This window comes from Pseudophryne corroboree, chromosome 7 (assembly GCF_028390025.1).
Source record: "Pseudophryne corroboree isolate aPseCor3 chromosome 7, aPseCor3.hap2, whole genome shotgun sequence".
In the NCBI taxonomy this organism is placed as follows: Eukaryota; Metazoa; Chordata; class Amphibia; order Anura; family Myobatrachidae; genus Pseudophryne; species Pseudophryne corroboree.
Genome location: NC_086450.1, coordinates 92834536 through 92851811, shown reverse-complemented (window position 1 = coordinate 92851811; position 17276 = coordinate 92834536). Strand labels below are relative to the sequence as shown.

Below are 17276 nucleotides of genomic sequence, written 5' to 3'. Positions count from 1 at the left end.
AAACGGGCGGGAGAGTGCGGATGACTCTGCAGCACCGAATGGGCAAACTCAAGGTCCTCCTCAGCCAGGGTATCAAACTTGTAAAACTTTGCAAATGTGTTTGAACCCGACCAAGTAGCAGCTCGGCAAAGCTGTAATGCCGAGACCCCTCGGGCAGCCGCCCAAGAAGAGCCCACCTTTCTTGTGGAATGGGCTTTCACTGATTTTGGATGCGGCAATCCAACCGCAGAATGAGCCTGCTGAAATCGTGTCACAGATCCAGCGAGCAATAGTTTGCTTTGAAGCAGGAGCACCCAGCTTGTTGGATGCATACAGGACAAACAGCGAGTCAGTCTTCCAGACTCCAGCCGTTCTGGTCACATAAATCTTCAAAGCCCGGACTACGTCAAGCAACTTGGAATCCTCCAAGTCACCAGTAGCCGCAGGCACCACAATAGGTTGGTTCAAATGAAAGGATGACACCACCTTTGGCAGAAATTGCGGACGAGTCCGCAATTCTGCCCTACCCATATGGAAAACCAGATAGGGGCTTTTACATGACAAAGCCGCCAATTCTGACACACGCCTAGCCGAAGCTAAGGCCAACAGCATGACCACTTTCCACGTGAGATACTTTAGCTCCACGGTCTTAAGTGGCTCACACCAGTGGGATTTCAGGAAACTCAACACCACGTTAAGATCCCAAGGTGCCATTGGAGGCACAAAAGGGGGCTGAATATGCAGCACTCCCTTTACAAACGTCTGAACTTCAGGCAGAGAAGCCAGTTCTTTTTGAAAGAAAATGGATAGGGCTGAAATCTGGACCTTAATGGAACCCAATTTCAGCCCCAAAGTCACTCCCTACTGTAGGAAGTGAAGGAAACGGCCCAGCTGGAATTCCTCTGTAGGGGTCTTCCTGGCCTCACACCAAGCAACATATTTTCGCCATATACGGTGATAATGCTTTGCTGTCACATCCTTCCTAGCCTTTATCAGCGTAGGAATAACTTCATCCGGAATGCCTTTTTCCGCTAGGATCCGGCGTTCAACCGCCATGCCGTTAAACGCAGCCGCGGTAAGTCTTGGAACAGACAGGGCCCTTGTTGTAACAGGTCCTGTCTGAGAGGCAGAGGCCACGGGTCCTCTGTGAGCATTTCTTGCAATTCCGGGTACCAAGTCCTTCTTGGCCAATCCGGAACAATTAGTATTGTTCTCACTCCTCTTTTTCTTACAATTCTCAGCACCTTTGGTATGAGAGGAAGAGGAGGAAACACACAGACCGACTGGAACACCCACGGTGTTACTAGTGCGTCCACAGCTATCGCCTGAGGGTCCCTTGACCTGGCGCAATATCTTTTTAGCTTTTTGTTGAGACGGGACGCCATCATGTCCACCTGTGGCAGTTCCCATCGATTTGCAATCCGCGTGAAGACTTCTTGATGAAGTCCCCACTCTCCCGGGTGGAGGTCGTGCCTGCTGAGGAAGTCTGCTTCCCAGTTGTCCACTCCCGGAATGAACACTGCTGACAGTGCTAGTACGTGATTCTCCGCCCAACGAAGAATCCTGGTGGCTTCTGCCATTGCCACCCTGCTTCTTGTGCCGCCCTGGCGGTTTACATGGGCCACTGCCGTGATGTTGTCTGACTGAATCAGCACTGGTTGGTTTCGAAGCAGAGGCTCCGCTTGACTCAGGGCGTTGTATATGGCCCTTAGTTCCAGGATATTGATGTGCAGACAAGTCTCCTGACTTGACCACAGCCCCTGGAAGTTTCTTCCTTGAGTGACTGCCCCCCATCCTCGGAGGCTTGCATCCGTGGTCACCAGGACCCAGTCCTGTATGCCGAACCTGCGGCCCTCGAGGAGGTGAGCACTTTGCAGCCACCACAGAAGAGACACCCTGGCCCTGGGGGACAGGGTTATCAGCCGATGCATCTGAAGATGTGATCCGGACCACTTGTCCAACAGATCCCACTGAAAGATCCTCGCATGGAACCTGCCGAAGGGAATGGCTTCGTGTGACGCCACCATCTTTCCCAGGACTCGCGTGCAGTGATGCAACGATACCTGTTTTGGTTTTAGGAGGCCTCTGACCAGAGTCACGAGCTCCTGAGCCTTCTCCTCCGGGAGAAACACCTTTTTCTGGTTTGTGTCCAGAATTATGCCCAGGAAGGGCAGACGCGTCGTAGGAATCAGCTGCGACTTTGGAATATTCAGAATCCAGCCGTGCTGTTGCAACACTTCCTGAGAGAGTGCTACGCTGATCAGCAACCGCTCCCTGGACCTCGCCTTTATGAGGAGATCGTCCAAGTATGGGATAATCGTAACCCCTTGCTTCCGAAGGAGCACCATCATTTCCGCCATCACCTTGATAAATATTCTCGGTGCCGTGGACAGGCCAAACGGCAACGTCTGGAATTGGTAATGACAGTCCTGTACCACAAACCTGAGGTACTCCTGATGAGGTGGATAAATGGGGACATGCAAGTACGCATCCTTGATGTCCAGAGACACCATAAAATCCCCCTCTTCCAGGCTTGCAATGACCGCTCTGAGCGATTCCATTTTGAACTTTAATCTTTTCAGATAAATGTTCAGGGATTTTAAATTCAATATGGGTCTGACCGAACCGTCCGGTTTCGGTACCACAAACATTGTGGAATAGTATCCTCTTCCTTGTTGAAGGAGGGGAACCTTTACCACCACCTGCTGGAGATATAACTTGTGAATTGCCGCTAACACTACTTCCCTTTCTATGGGGGAAGCTGGCAGGGCCGATTTGAGGTAACGGTGAGGGGGCATCACTTCGAATTCCAGCTTGTATCCCTGAGACACAATCTGTATAGCCCAGGGATCCACCTGTGAGCGAACCCACTGGTGGCTGAAATTTCGGAGACGCGCCCCCACCGCTCCTGGCTCCTGTGGAGCCCCAGCGTCATGCGGTGGATTTAGTGGAAGCTGGGGAGGACTTCTGTTCCTGGGAACTAGCTGAATGGTGCAGCTTCTTCCCTCTACCCCTGCCTCTGGCACCTCTGACCTTCTGTGGAGGAGGCCGTAGGAGGGCAACAACCCAGCAGCAGGACCGCTACCTCCGCCTTTGTGCAAGGAGGAACAGGAGGAGCACTGCCAGAGCCCTGCAAAATGACCTCCAGCAAGCCACAAATGTGCATGTGTCTACTCAAACGATCAGAAACAGACTCCATGAGGGTGGTATGAGAGCCCGACGTCCACAGGTGGGGGTTGTGCTTACAGCCCAACACCGTGCAGGACGTTTGGCATTTGCCAGAGAACACCAAGATTGGCAAATTCGCCACTGGCGCCCTGTGCTCTTCACAGATGAAATCAGGTTCTCACTGTGCACATGTGACAGACGTGACAGAGTCTGGAGACGCCAAGGAGAACGTTCTGCTGCCTGCAACATCCTCCAGCATGACCGGTTTGGCAATGGGTCAGTAATGGTGTTGGGTGGCATTTCTTTGGTGGGCCGCACAGCCCTCCATGTGCTTGCCAGAGGTAGCCTGACTGCCATTAGGTACCGAGATGAGATCCTCAGACCCCTTGTGAGACCATATGCTGGTGCGGTTGGCCCTGGGTTCCTCCTAATGCAAGACAATGCTAGACCTCATGTGGCTGGAGTGTGTCAGCAGTTCCTGCAAGACGAAGGCATTGATGGTATGGACTGGCCCGCCCGTTCCCCAGACCTGAATCCAATTGAGCACATCTGGGACATCATGTCTCGCTCCATCCACCAACGCCACGTTGCACCACAGACTGTCCAGGAGTTGGCGGATGCTTTAGTCCAGGTCTGGGAGGAGATCCCTAAGGAGACCATCCGCCACCTCATCAGGAGCATGCCCAGGCATTGTAGGGAGGTCATACAGGCACGTGGAGGCCACACACACTACTAAGCCTCATTTTGACTTGGTTTAAGGACATTACATCAAAGTTGGATCAGGCCTGTAGTGTGTTTTTCCAGTTTAATGTTGAGTGTAACTCCAAATCCAGACCTCCATGGGTTAATAAATTTGATTTCCATTGATAATTTTTGTGTGATTTTGTGGTCAGCACATTCAACTATATATAGAACAAAGTATTTAATAAGAATATTTCATTCATTCAGATCTAGGATGTGTTATTTTAGTGTTCCCTTTATTTTTTTGAGCAGTGTATGTGTATATATATATATATATATATATATATATATATATATATATATATATATATATATATATATATATATATATATATATATTATATAAAAATTCTAATTTCACTTCACCAGACTATTTTTTGCAGATCCATCACATAAAATTCAGATTAAATCAAATTATAAATTACAGTATGTAATGTAACAAAATAGCTAAAAAGCCAAGCGGGGTGAATACTTTAGCAAGGCATTGTAGTTGTGCCCCATTAGAGACTGTTAGAAGTGTCTAATCGGAACATATTAAAAATGGTCAAAGGTGGACTGACAAAAAGATCCTGAAGGGCCAGCTTTCAGTGAACAACAAGGTCCCATGAGAACTTAATATTATGCTTGGTCCAATGGGCAAAGGAAGAGGAGTTACTCCAGGAAGGGGACACATGCTTTAGGTTTTGAATAAGATGGAGGATTCTGGAACAATAGTCCCAGATTGTTGACTAAAACCTGAGGGTGAGTAGAAAATGAGAAGTAAGGGGCCTGTACTTACAATGTTACAATAATAAAAGATATTGTGAAATACTGCCTCCTAAGCTATCCAGACTATAATGTTTGTGAGCATGCATGCATGCATGCATGAGAACAGTGGTGGGAAACATGAAAGTGTGTAAGAAGGTAATATTTTTGAAAGTTAACCCAATGTCTTTACCCTGCTTATACAGGATGCGACGATGGACTCTTGGGTGCCTACCACGGGACAGGAACAGGGAGAGTCTGAAAGATGCAGAGTCTAAAGAAACATCAAAAGTATATTCCTTTTACCTCTGTTGATACATCCTATCTATGATATACAAAGATCTTACCAGGATGCCAAATCTTTCTTTATTGTTTCTATGAGTGGAGGAAAGTTCCCCCCATAAAGATGGTCATAAGGTAAACACCAAAGTACTTAAGGAAACATTAAACTTGTAAAATTAAGTTCAACAGCATAGATGGGCCATGAACTTGCTCAATGGGCATGTTCATGTTTATTTGCCGAGGCACAAAAATATGCATGTCTTGCTTTCCAGAGATGACCCCCAGTGAATCAAAGGATAAACCAACAGTATATGAGGCTGGGTTCACAACTCATTCCAAAGAAAACTTAAAGAAGCTGCTTACAAAGTAAAATGAATGCAAGGTAATCTTTCTAAGAAAGACTAGTGAAGTTGTAACACCCCAAACGGCAATCAACTATCAACAGGACAAAAATAATATATTAACACACCTAGGGGGTAATTCTGAGTTGATCGCAGCAGCAAGTTTGTTATCAATTGGGCAAAACCATGTGCACTGCAGGGGGGGCAGATATAACATTTGCAGAAAGAGTTAGATTTGGGTGGGTTATTTTGTTTCTGTGCAGGGTAAATACTGGCTGCTTTATTTTTACACTGCAATTTAGATTTCAGTTTGAATACACCCCACCCAAATCTAACTCTCTCTGCACATGTTATATCTGTCCCCCCTGCAGTGCACATGGTTTTGCCTAACTGCTAACATATTTGCTGCTGCGATCAACTCAGAATTAGGCCCCTAGTGCTAGAACCAAAATGTATTGTTTATATATCTCAGGTTCTTAACTGGTGGTGCGTAAACCTCAAGTAGTAACACAGATTCAAGTTTTTTTTAATCTGTTAAATATAACTCAAAATAATATGACATTTATTAGTAAACAATAGCACATGGAAAAGGGAGAACCGGTATTTTTAAATGTGAAAGGTGAGGTATGACATAAATGTACTCAGGGCCAGATGTTTGTATAGAATTGCACAGCAGCTTCCAATTCTGTCTAATTAAAAGTCTTAATGCAGCAGGAGGTGTCTGTAGTAGAGACGCCTCTTGTTGGCATTAGTGAGATCCGAGTGCTGTATCGGAGGACGCAGCCTTGGATCATCATCGAGACCATTGGATGGCTACAGGCACGGCCAGCCTGCGTAAGCTGAAGCTTACGTAGGGAGGATGTAGGATCCGGACACCGGGGTCCGGGAAGTCTGTGTCCGATGATGCAGACCCTGGACCGGTCAAGCCTTCAAAATGGGGGTGACACATTCTTCGAAGAAGGGTACTTGGTGCCACCTCCACTCTGCCCGCCAAAAGCTGCAGCATGACAATCACGCTGGGGCTGGCAGGGGGCTGTGAGCTACATCGCAAGACCCATTCTGCGCATGCACTGAGCGGGTCTTGCAACTGCGCAGACCCCTAAACATCATGTTTGTACAGATACCATCGGGTTTGTGTAAAAATATAAATCAGGCCCTCAGTTCGTAGGGTAATTATTATTATAAATGAAAAAAAAAAAAAAAAAAAACATTTTAGAGGGTACATGATAAACATTTACCACAGCACAGAGGTGTGATGGTTAAGCAGATAATCTTCTAGTTGGTGTATCTTAAAGGTACATGCACGGTAAGTCATAATTCGGACGTATCTCTTTAGGCGGCAGCTGACTTTCACAGCTCAACAAAGTTTACACAAGTCTGAATTTTTTTTGCAAAATCAGGTCTTTGCATTTACTTTTTGTAAGTGTTACATGCACCTCGTTCCCCCAATGTACCATTTATCTCCTGGCCATAGTGCACATACAAAGTGTTTACTTCTACAGGAGCTAAGATGTTTGTCAAATAGCTCTTGTCTGTTTCAGTTTAAATAAATTAGGGCCTTGGTTTAGTATTCAGCAGCGATTGGCGGTGTTTCAAAAGAACACAAATATTCATGGCACATTTCTATATTTTGGTGGTAAGGAGAGTCGGGAAAAGACTGCGAGAATTTGAAAATTTGGGAGTGGAGCCAATCTCCTATAAGTACTTACTGTAGCACTGATCTGGCATCACATCATAGAGGGGGATGTAGTTAATAACCTAGCGGTCAGAATCCCGGCAGTCAGAATACCGACGCCGGGATCCTGACCGGCTAGAATGCCGACAGCTGAACCAGGGCTATTCCCACTCGTGGGTGTCCACAACACCCATAGAGTGGGAATAGCGCTCACCCTGCTGCCGGCATGCTGACGACCGGGATCCCAGTGCCGGTATACGGACCTCCAGGATCCTGTCTGCCGGGATTCCATTAACAACACCATAGAGGTTACAGGAAGGTGCTGATGGCTTATGGTTGGTTACCACAAGTGGTCAGTTATAATGTAGCAGCAACATCATCTCACTTCATGTGACATAAACAAAGAATTTAACGGCAGATAAGAACTAATCTGCCCTAATCACTAGTAGTATATTTTTGGATTGTGGGAGGAAACCGGAGTACCCGGAGGAAACCCACGCAAGAACGGGGAAAATATACAAACTCCACACAGTAAGGGCCATGGTGGGAATCGAACCCATGTCCTCAGTGCTGTGATGCAGTAATACTAACCATTATATCATCCCTGCTGCCCTAAATGTAAAAGTGAGTGTGCCACCGCTACCTGCAATGTAGGACATTATAGCAGTGTGAATAGTGAGCAGTTCCAAACATGAGAGTAACCACACATACTAAGGGTACTGCTGTCATATGTCCCAATGTTACTAGGACAACCCCCCTTTCCCCAGAAATCTTTCACTTGCATTACTTCATTTTCGATAATGCTGACTTTCAGTGCATCCAAATTACCATTGTACGTTCCTATTACCATTTTACCTTATAGAATAGATGTCACAGGCTAAGCAAGATTCAGGTCACATGGATTTCTCAATATTCATTTCAAAATTATGGCGACACTTACAGGTTTACGGCCTAATTCAGACCCGATTGTAGATGTGCGAGAAAACGCACATTTACATTCAATTCTTTGACATGCGGGGGGACGCCCAGCACAGGGCAAGTCCACTCCGCATGCCCGATCCAGCCCCCCAGCAGACATGCGAGAGCATTGCACGGCGGCGATGCTTTCGCATGTTTTGAGTAGCCCTCTGCCTGCGCAGCCAAGATACCCGCCATGTCATACATCCGTCGCGACCCACAAACGTCCGTACACACCTGCACTGTCCGGACCGCGCCCCTCAAACAGAGCACGGATGCCCACAAAACGCAGTGTTGACGCCCCATCCCGCCCCCTCCAGGTCTTAAACTGCGTTCCGAAGAGAACGCAGCTTAGGACCTTGCACATTCGCGTTCCGGCGTATGCACAGATGTGCAGAAATAGCTTCATAGCAATTTTTGCACATCAGCATCAAGGTCTAAATCGGCCCCTTAGTTACTGACACTGCACTCAGGTGCAATCTGCACGACAGCACAGAAACTAACTATTACATTTTATCTGTTTTGGAACTACTCATCCCAGCAGACATTGCCACAGTTTTAGCATGATCTAATAGCAAAACTGTGGCAGGGAATGCTGGGATGTATAGTTCCAGATCAGCTGGAGGTCAGACGTTAAATACCCCTGGTCCATACTTACCTACTTTTGAAAAAGCATTTCAGGTAGATGTGAAAGTAACACCTATCAGTGCGGGAGCGTACTGCTACATCTGAGATGCGTGTCATAAAAATGACTTACATTCAAATGTAAATGAGCCCCAAAGTTAGTAACATCTACTTGTTGAAGAAAAGACACTTATATTTTGCAGAATTTGTTCGTGTATTGTGCTTTACAATTGGTTCCATATACCGTAAGTGGCCACGAGAAACTTTATTTAAAATGCATGTAGCCATAGGGATCATTGTGTCTTATAACCAATGCAGGGGAATGGCACTGATGTTCCCATTTGAATGTATGTATCTGTGATTTATTTTTTCTACCCAAGAATGTAACAGCTGCGCAGTGGGGTTAAGGTGCAATCAGGGAGATTGCTGGACTATTCAGGGAGTCGGGGAGATTGCTTCTATTTCAGGGAGTCTCCTGCAGAATGAGGGAGCGTAGGCAAGTATGCCCTGGTCTACAGTTAGTTATGCCATTAATCAAATGTTATTTGCTATTGATTTAGTGTAAATTTTTTTGTAAATACAGTTTTAGAAACTAAACATATGTACATGTTATTTATTACCAGAGCTAGATTTAAATGCATGCTTCCACCAGGGCTATTTCTGTGCTGCGCCTTAATCCAATCTTCCCAACGCCATAGCTCTCTATAACTGCTACCACTACGACATGCGTGACTGCAACCTCTATTTTATTCCATCGGGTGAATTTACCAAGCTGCTTCTTGGTGGGTTTAGTCGCTGCTTTGTAAATTTACCACCCTGTGTATAAAATAGTATATATCAGGGGTTCTCAACCACACTCCTCAAGTACCACTAACAGGTCATGTTTTATTTAATTTATTATTCTTTATTACCAGTTATTTATATAGTGCACACATATTCCGCAGCGCTTTACAGATAATATTTGGCCATTCACATCAGTCCCTGTCCCAGTGGAGCTTACAATCTATATTCCCTACCACATGTACATACATTCATGCTAGGGTTAAATTTTGTTGTGAGACAATTATCCTACCAGTATATTTTTGGATTGTGAGACAGAAACCCATGTAAGCGCAGGAGAACATACAAACTCCACACAGTTAGGGCCATGGTGGAAATCAAACCCACATCCTTATTGCTGTGAGGAAGTAACGCTAACCATTACACCATCTGTACTGGATTTCTATATGTGAAACAGAAGGGATAATTACTGACCCAGCAAAATAGATTAACTCACCCTGTGCATGATTAAATAAATCCAGAAAACATGACCTGTTGGTGGTACCTGAGGATTGGGCCACTATGACATTTACACAAATGGAGTCCCATTCACTAGAATTAGTCATATATGCTGACATCAGCATTGGCTTTAATTGTCTAACGACCAGACATTGGGCTATGACTCTCACGGAGAACTACATGCATGCAGTAGTCTATAGGGTACAGTATCCCAAAGTCTGCTATAACAGTCCAGGTTTTAAGAGTATACATGTTTGAGCACAGGTGACTTAGGGGCAGATGTATTAACCTGGAGAAGACATAAGGAAGTGATAAACCAGTGATAAGTGCAAGGTGACAAACGCACCAGTTAATCAGCTCCAATATATCAATTAACAGAAGGGAGCTGATTGGCTGGTGCGTTTATCACCTTGCACTTATCACTGGTTTATCACTTCCTTATGCCGTCTCCAGGCTTAATACATCTGCCCCTCAATTAGTACCTCAGTCAATTTTCTTTAACCATCAGGACTCATGGGTTCACTACGGGTGGCCGGCGGTCGGGCTCCCGGCGACCAGCATCCCGGCGCCGGGAGCCCGACCGCCGGCTTACCGACAGCTTGGCGAGCGCAAATGAGCCCCTTGCGGGCTCGCTGCGCTCGCCACGCTACGGGCACGGTGGCGCGCTACGCGCGCCACACTATTTTATTCTCCCTCTATGGGGCTCGTGGACCCCCACGAGGGAAAATAATTGTCGGTATGCCGGCTGTCGGGCTCCCGGCGCCGGTATACTGAGCGCCGGGAGCCCGACCGCCGGCAAACAGAAGACCACCCGGACTCATGCATGGATATCCTTAAAACTTGGACTGTAGTGGCCTAGTGTGGGAAACTCTGGATACAGCATACCTCCCAACATGACCCTCTCCAGGAGGGACAGAATGCTCTGCTCCTGGACTTCCCTTATAATTTATGATTATCATCACCTGTGCTGAAACACCTTTCTTATCCATTTACCTGTTCAACACGGGTGCCGGCAATCATTAATTAAGAGAAAGTCCTGAAGCAGAGCATTGTGTTCCTCCTGGAGAGGGTCATGTTGGGAGGTATGATACAGTATCTGTCATAAGCGAGTCAAATATTATATCAAGATGGTTGTGGCCAGTTAAAGTGTGTGTGAAATTGTAAACATTGTTAAGTAAAAGGTATTGCCAAAATTGGTCCTCAAGGCACACTAAAGCTGGGTACACACTGGAGGAACATGCATTTGAATGCCTTTGAGCAAGGATTGCCCGTACACCAGAGGTTCCCAAACGCGGTCCTCAAGGCACCCCAACGGTCCAGGTTTTAGGTATATCCATGGCTCAGCACAGATGGCTAAATCAAATTGACTGAGGTGCTATAAAGTAGAGATGAGCGGATTCGGTTTTACTCGGTTCTCAAAACCGAATCTTATTGGCTATCCAAAACACGTGACATCCGTGAGCCAATAAGATTCGGTTTTGAGAACCGAGTAAAACCGAGTAAAACCGAATCCGCTCATCTCTACTATAAAGTCACCTGTGGCCAAGCATGTATAAACTTAAAACCTGGACCGTTGGGGTACCTTGAGGACGGCTTTTGAGAACCTCTGCCGTACACATTAAAACATGTTTAAAGAAGGACAGAATGAACCTGTACCTTGCTAGGTTTAATGTGCAGCACTTCAAACTTAGTGACCGCAGGAGCTTGCAATCACCCATACACACTGAGTGATGTAGGCGATTTGACATAACAAAATGGCCTGACAATGTGTACACAGCTGAACAGTGCAGGATTTTGTGATTTCCAGGCTTCAGCATAAATGGTTAAATCAAAATAACTGAGGTACTAATTAAGTTACCTGTGCTCAAGCATGGATGTCACTAAAACCTGGTCTATTAGTGTGCCTTGTGGACTGAGGTTAGGAATGCCTGATATAAAGGCTTAGAGGCCTGCATCTGTCTGAATTGCCACCAATTGGCTAAATCAACTGAGAAGCATCTTACTGTATTATGGTAATTCCCTGCATTTTTTTTAAATTGTTTTTATTTTTTTTAAACTCCACATTCAGACTTAAGTCACACGTTTCAGAATAATAATTTAGGCTTCAGTCGGATTTCTCACATGACTACACAAAGGAAACAGGAGACTACTTCTATACCACTGGCTGTTCCAGAGCCTCCAGGGAAGTGGAACTGTCAAGCTTTAGTGTACATATAATACCAAGTAAGTATAATTATAGCAACAAAAGTCACTATAAACAAAGCAAAAAATAAACGAATCAGTAATATATACTGTCTGTACTACTGACAAGCTGAAATTCCAGACACATTAGAAACCTTACCTGAGTTCACCACTGTCAAAAGAATTTTAATATAGCCCCCGCTTCTGCCCTTGGTGGAACTACAAGTCCCATAATGCCCTGCCAACCAAATACTGGCAGGTTTAAATGGGATTGTAAACTTTCCCCAGGAGGTTGCCTGATCTGGATGTATACAATGGTGTTAGATAGATATAAAGTAGGAAGAACAGTGATTGTGTCACACCGCCAACAACAAAACAACATACAATTGACTTCCTCTATTGTCATAATAGAATAACCAATGCCTTATTAACATAATGGGTGCAAATATAAACTTGGTAAGAGAATCATAAAGAATAATGCAAACAATCAGATAAGCACAGACATCTGGGGGAAAACAAGAACAGAGCTCCATGCCTTCAGAGGACCTGATAGGAGCTGCTTGCTGATGCTTTGCACTAGAGGACATGGCAGTGCAAACTCAGAGGACCTGATAGCAGCTGCCTTGCTGATGCTTTGCACTAGATGACATGGCAGTGCAAACTCAAGAGGACCTGATAGCAGCTGCCTTGCTGATGCTTTGCACTAGATGACATGGCAGTGCAAACTCAAGAGGACCTGATAGCAGCTGCCTTGCTGATGCTTTGCACTAGATGACATGGCAGTGCAAACTGCAAATGAACTTGCTTAAAAGAGAAAGATGATGGCAGAGATCTGACAGCCCGGCTCAATGAATCCAAAAACCACACCCAGCGCAGTGCATCTAGCCCTCAGACAAGTCACAGTACCCAGGACTGTAGTCACTTACTGGCCAGGAGGGAGGCTGGTGGCTGTGCTGTGCTCCCTCTGAGTCTCCAGGCACCGGCACTTCTATCTTGTTTGCCAGACTTCTCCCTGAGTTGAGAGAAAAAAAAAAAAAAAAAAGAAAGAAAATTCTGACTTCCCCTCAGTCCGGAAACATTGAAGTGATGCAACAGTTCCCACATGTGGCTGCTCCTGATCTAGCCTGCAGCTCTCTCATGTAACTGTATCGTGATGAGAAATGAAGTTCAGCTACTGCTGCATGTGTAACAAAAAAGATTAAATAGTGGGTGGAACAGGGTATTTCTAAGGAACAGTTTGACTTTCCAACTTTGGTGCCATATGCTCCAATACGGAGAGCTGTAGCCAGATTTTAAATAAATGTATCCCTAGAAATGTCCTTTTATGAAATTGTTACATGTGCATACATTGCAATTATTATTTGTTTTATTTTTGCTTTGCAAGTAACTACAGTGGAGGTAAATAGAAGCAGATTATATTAAGGGGCAACTTTCAGTAAATAATGCCATAGATATAGGTTCAATTCCATCATGGCCGTCTCTTTGTGGAGTTTGTATGTTTTCCCAGTGCATGTGCTGGTTTCCTACAAGTGCTTCGGTTTTCTCCATTACTCCAAAAAATATACTGGTCGTTAAGGATTCTGACAAACAGGAACTCCAGTGTGTGTATGTGTGTGATTTCATTTAACTAATTGGAGTGCCCTGAAATCTGCATAGACCGTGCAATCCATGTTGTGCTCGAATAATAGAGTGTTTATGTTCGAAATGTATACTGTAAAATGTTGGTATTTACAAATGTGTCCTGATACACCAGGCATTCCCAACCTCCGTCCTCAAGGCACACATAACAGTGTAGGTTCTAGTGATATCCATGCTTAAGTACAGGTGACTAAATTAGTACCACAGTTATTTTGATTTAACCATCTGTGCTGAATTCTGGATATCAGAATTCAGTCTTTAAACAGGGACACTCATGAATTACACAGGCTCTGTGGCTGCCTTGATTCAAGCCTGCATGTCACCTTGTTCTATTCAGCAATAGAACCTGTGTAATACATGAGTGTCACGGCTTAAAGGGATAGTATGGTAAATCTATTAATCTGTGACTTTGTAGCTAATTCCTGTGTGGTTAAAGTTGCAGTCTGGTGTCTCTAGTAAACTGGTGTTTTGCTGCATCTGCGATGCATATAAGATGCAAAATGTAAAGAAAAACTGGTACGCTACAGCTCTCAGAGCATTTCAGTCACACCGGGTGTCTTGCGCATAGTTTTTAGGTGTATGAGGACACATCTGTATGAGTAGGGATGAAAATGTTTAACTTTTTTTTAATGTCTTCTAATGTTCTCTTTTTGTACTCAAATCCTATACATCAGTGGTTCCCAAACTCAGTCATTAAGGCACCCCAACGGTACAGGTTTTATGTATATCCATGGCCCAGCACAGATGGTTAAATCAAACTGACTGAGGTGCTAATTAAGTTACCTTTGGCAAGAAAGGATATACTTAAACCCTGGACCATTAGGGTGGACCAAAGGGCTGATTCAGACCTGATGGCTGTGCTGCAAATAACACTGTCCTGCGATCAGATAAGATAGTTGCTGCCCAGGGGGAGTGAAAATTCGCCCATTGGAAGTGTGCGAATGCATGTGTACGCTGGGTGAAAATTCCCATCAGTCAATGGACAGCTGCAAAACCGTTCGCATCACACTCACTATCAAATAGTTTTCCCATTCTGTGCGTTGCTCAATACTTCTCCAGTGCAAAGAAATCAGGCTCATTGGGTCCGAAGCGGAAGTCACACACCCTCCCTGAAAATGCTTGGGAACACCTGGGTTTTTCCAGACACTCCCTGAAAATGGCCAGTTACCACCAACAAACGTCCTCTTCCTGTCAATCGGTATCCGTTCACATGGTCGACCATGTTATGGTCGACAGTCATTAGGTCGACCACTATTGGTCGACATTGATATGGTCGACATGGACACATGGTCGACACATGAAAAGGTCGACATGAGTTTTTTAACTTTTCCATACTTTACGATCCACGTGGACTACGATTGGAACGGTAATCTGTGCCGAGCGAAGCGGTAGCGGAGCGAAGGCACCATGCCCGAAGCATGGCGAGCGAACGCGGTGCACTAATTGGGGTTCCCAGTCACTTTACGCAAAAAACGACACCAAAAAAAGTTTTAAAAAACTCATGTCGACCTTTTCATGTGTCGACCTTCCATGTGTCGACCATTTTCATGTGTCGACCATGTGTCCATGTCGACCATGTCAATGTCGACCAATAGTGGTCGACCTAATGACTGTCGACCATAACATGGTCGACCATTCATACCGGAACCCTGTCAATCCCCTTGCAAACAGCCGTGCAACATCTTGTCGCTTTTTGGCGACGCTCGTGCGCATTGCGGTGCATATGCATGTGCAGTAGTTCGATAATTGCCCACTGTGCGAAAATGCACAGCAGTGATCAGGTCTGAATCGGGCCCCAAGTTCGGGAACCTCTGCAATAGACTCTTTTTACTACCAAACTGGACCTATTTTGAGTCTATTGCAGAGGTTTTGCTAATTGATAAAAATAACTATTATGTAACACTTCTATTTTGGAAATCATTCTTACTTTTCAGTATTTACACAGTATTGTATGTGTGAGCTGTCTTGATTCTCTATCCACATGTGTTTTAGATTGAGATGAACCGATGCATGCTAACTGGCAGCACTAATTAATTTACCCATAATTTATGCAAGTACCTAATTTTATAATCCTTTGTGTAATCATGTGTAATAACATTAGTTTGTAGATAGGAGATAAAAAATGAAAGCATTCATCTAAACCCAAGCGGAATCTGATTCACAAAAGATAGTGATTTGTACAGAATGTTTAAATAAGAATATATTATAACATGGCAAAGAATTATGAAAGGAAATAGTGTATAAAATCACAAAGAACACTCAGGAAACTAAACAGAGAAACCTGTGTGTTGCCTTATAGCATGGAAAATCTCCCATCCTAGTCAGCTACTGAGCATTGTATTCTACTGTGTAATGTAAACTGTGTTGGTGATGCTATATGAGGATGTTTAACTTGCTAATGGATTTTCCCCTTTACAGTTGTCCTTTCACTATATGTTTTATTGGAAGAATATATATACATAGGGAGAGAGAGAGGTGTGTGTGGGGGGGATATCTGTGCTACTTACAAACCTTGTTTCTCTTACATCCTAGAGGATGCTGGGGTCCATTTTAGTACCATGGGGTATAGACGGTTCCGCAGGAGCCTTCGGCACTTTAAGACTTTTCAACAGTGTGAACTGGCCCCTCCCTCTATACCCCTACTCCAGACCTCAGTTTAGAAAATGTGCCCAGGAGACTGGATGCACACTAGTGGAGCTCTACAGAGCTTTGCTGGAAAAAGACTTTCTTAGTTTTTTATTTTACAGGGAAGCTGCTGGCAACAGCTACCCTGCTTCGTGGGACTTAGGGGGGGAAGTAGGAACCAACTACTGAATTAGTTAATGGTTCTGCTTCTGCTGACAGGACACCATTAGCTCCTGATGGGTACTGAACACAGCCAAAGCCTGGCCAGCGTTCACTCCCACAGCACTGCTGCTACCCCCTAACAGAGCCAGAAGTCAGAAGGCTGGTGAGTATATTACCGGAGTCCTGCAGAGAGGGGATCCTCCGGTCATCGTTGGCGGCATACAGGTACACGCGCCATGTCTCTCAGCACAAGGGTGCAGAGCGGGGGGGGGGGGGGGGGGGATTTGGCACGCTCTGAGGGCATGTTTTAAAACTTTACTCTCACTGGCATAAAGGGTACATACATGTACAGCTGCTGACGTGCCATCCCCAGCCAGTATAAATATTACATTGCTGAGGCTGAAGGGCGGGGCTTCTCCTCAGACTTGCCAGAACACTCACTGGGTGCCATTTTCTCCTGCAAAAACTGCAGTGTGAAGCTCCTGAACGCTGTTTCTCCTCGTGACACCGCTGATACAAGTACAGGGTGTTACAGAAGGGGCAGAGAGTGTTCATTATAATTAGGTTGTGGGCCTATTATTGGTATATGCGCTGTAAGTGGGTAATATTTCCACAATTCACAATAAGGCGCAGTGTGTGGACTGGCAAATCCCTCTGTGTCTCTCTGACAGACTTTAGAGTGTGGGTCTGTCCCCAATAGCTCACTTGTGTGATAGGGGTGTGTGTGTGTGTGTGTGTGTGTGTGTGTGTGTACAAGTGTGTAACATGTCAGACATTGGGGAGGGTTCTTCCCAGGAAGAACCCATTTTAGATGCACAAGAGGGTAATGTGGTGGCCCTTCCCTCTCAGAAGGAGTCGGAGTGGGTGAGAATGTTGCAAAA

The 17276-nt window shown here is 45.2% G+C and overlaps 1 protein-coding gene across 4 annotated transcripts in view; it reads right to left on the bottom strand.

The window, feature by feature from the left end:
* Positions 1-14705, bottom strand: part of WIPF1 (WAS/WASL interacting protein family member 1) — a 172165-nt gene extending 157460 nt beyond the window's left edge. For 3 of the 4 annotated variants that reach the window (XM_063933425.1, XM_063933428.1, XM_063933429.1), the window contains exons 1-2: positions 13703-13764; positions 12897-12982 (exon numbers count right to left, since the gene is read on the bottom strand). The gene's annotated coding sequence lies outside the window, so the exon portion shown is untranslated. Of the gene's footprint in view, positions 1-12896; positions 12983-13702; positions 13765-14621 lie in introns of those variants that run through there. The other variant, XM_063933426.1, reaches the window with a different exon arrangement.
* Between the last annotated feature and the right edge of the window lie 2571 nt (positions 14706-17276).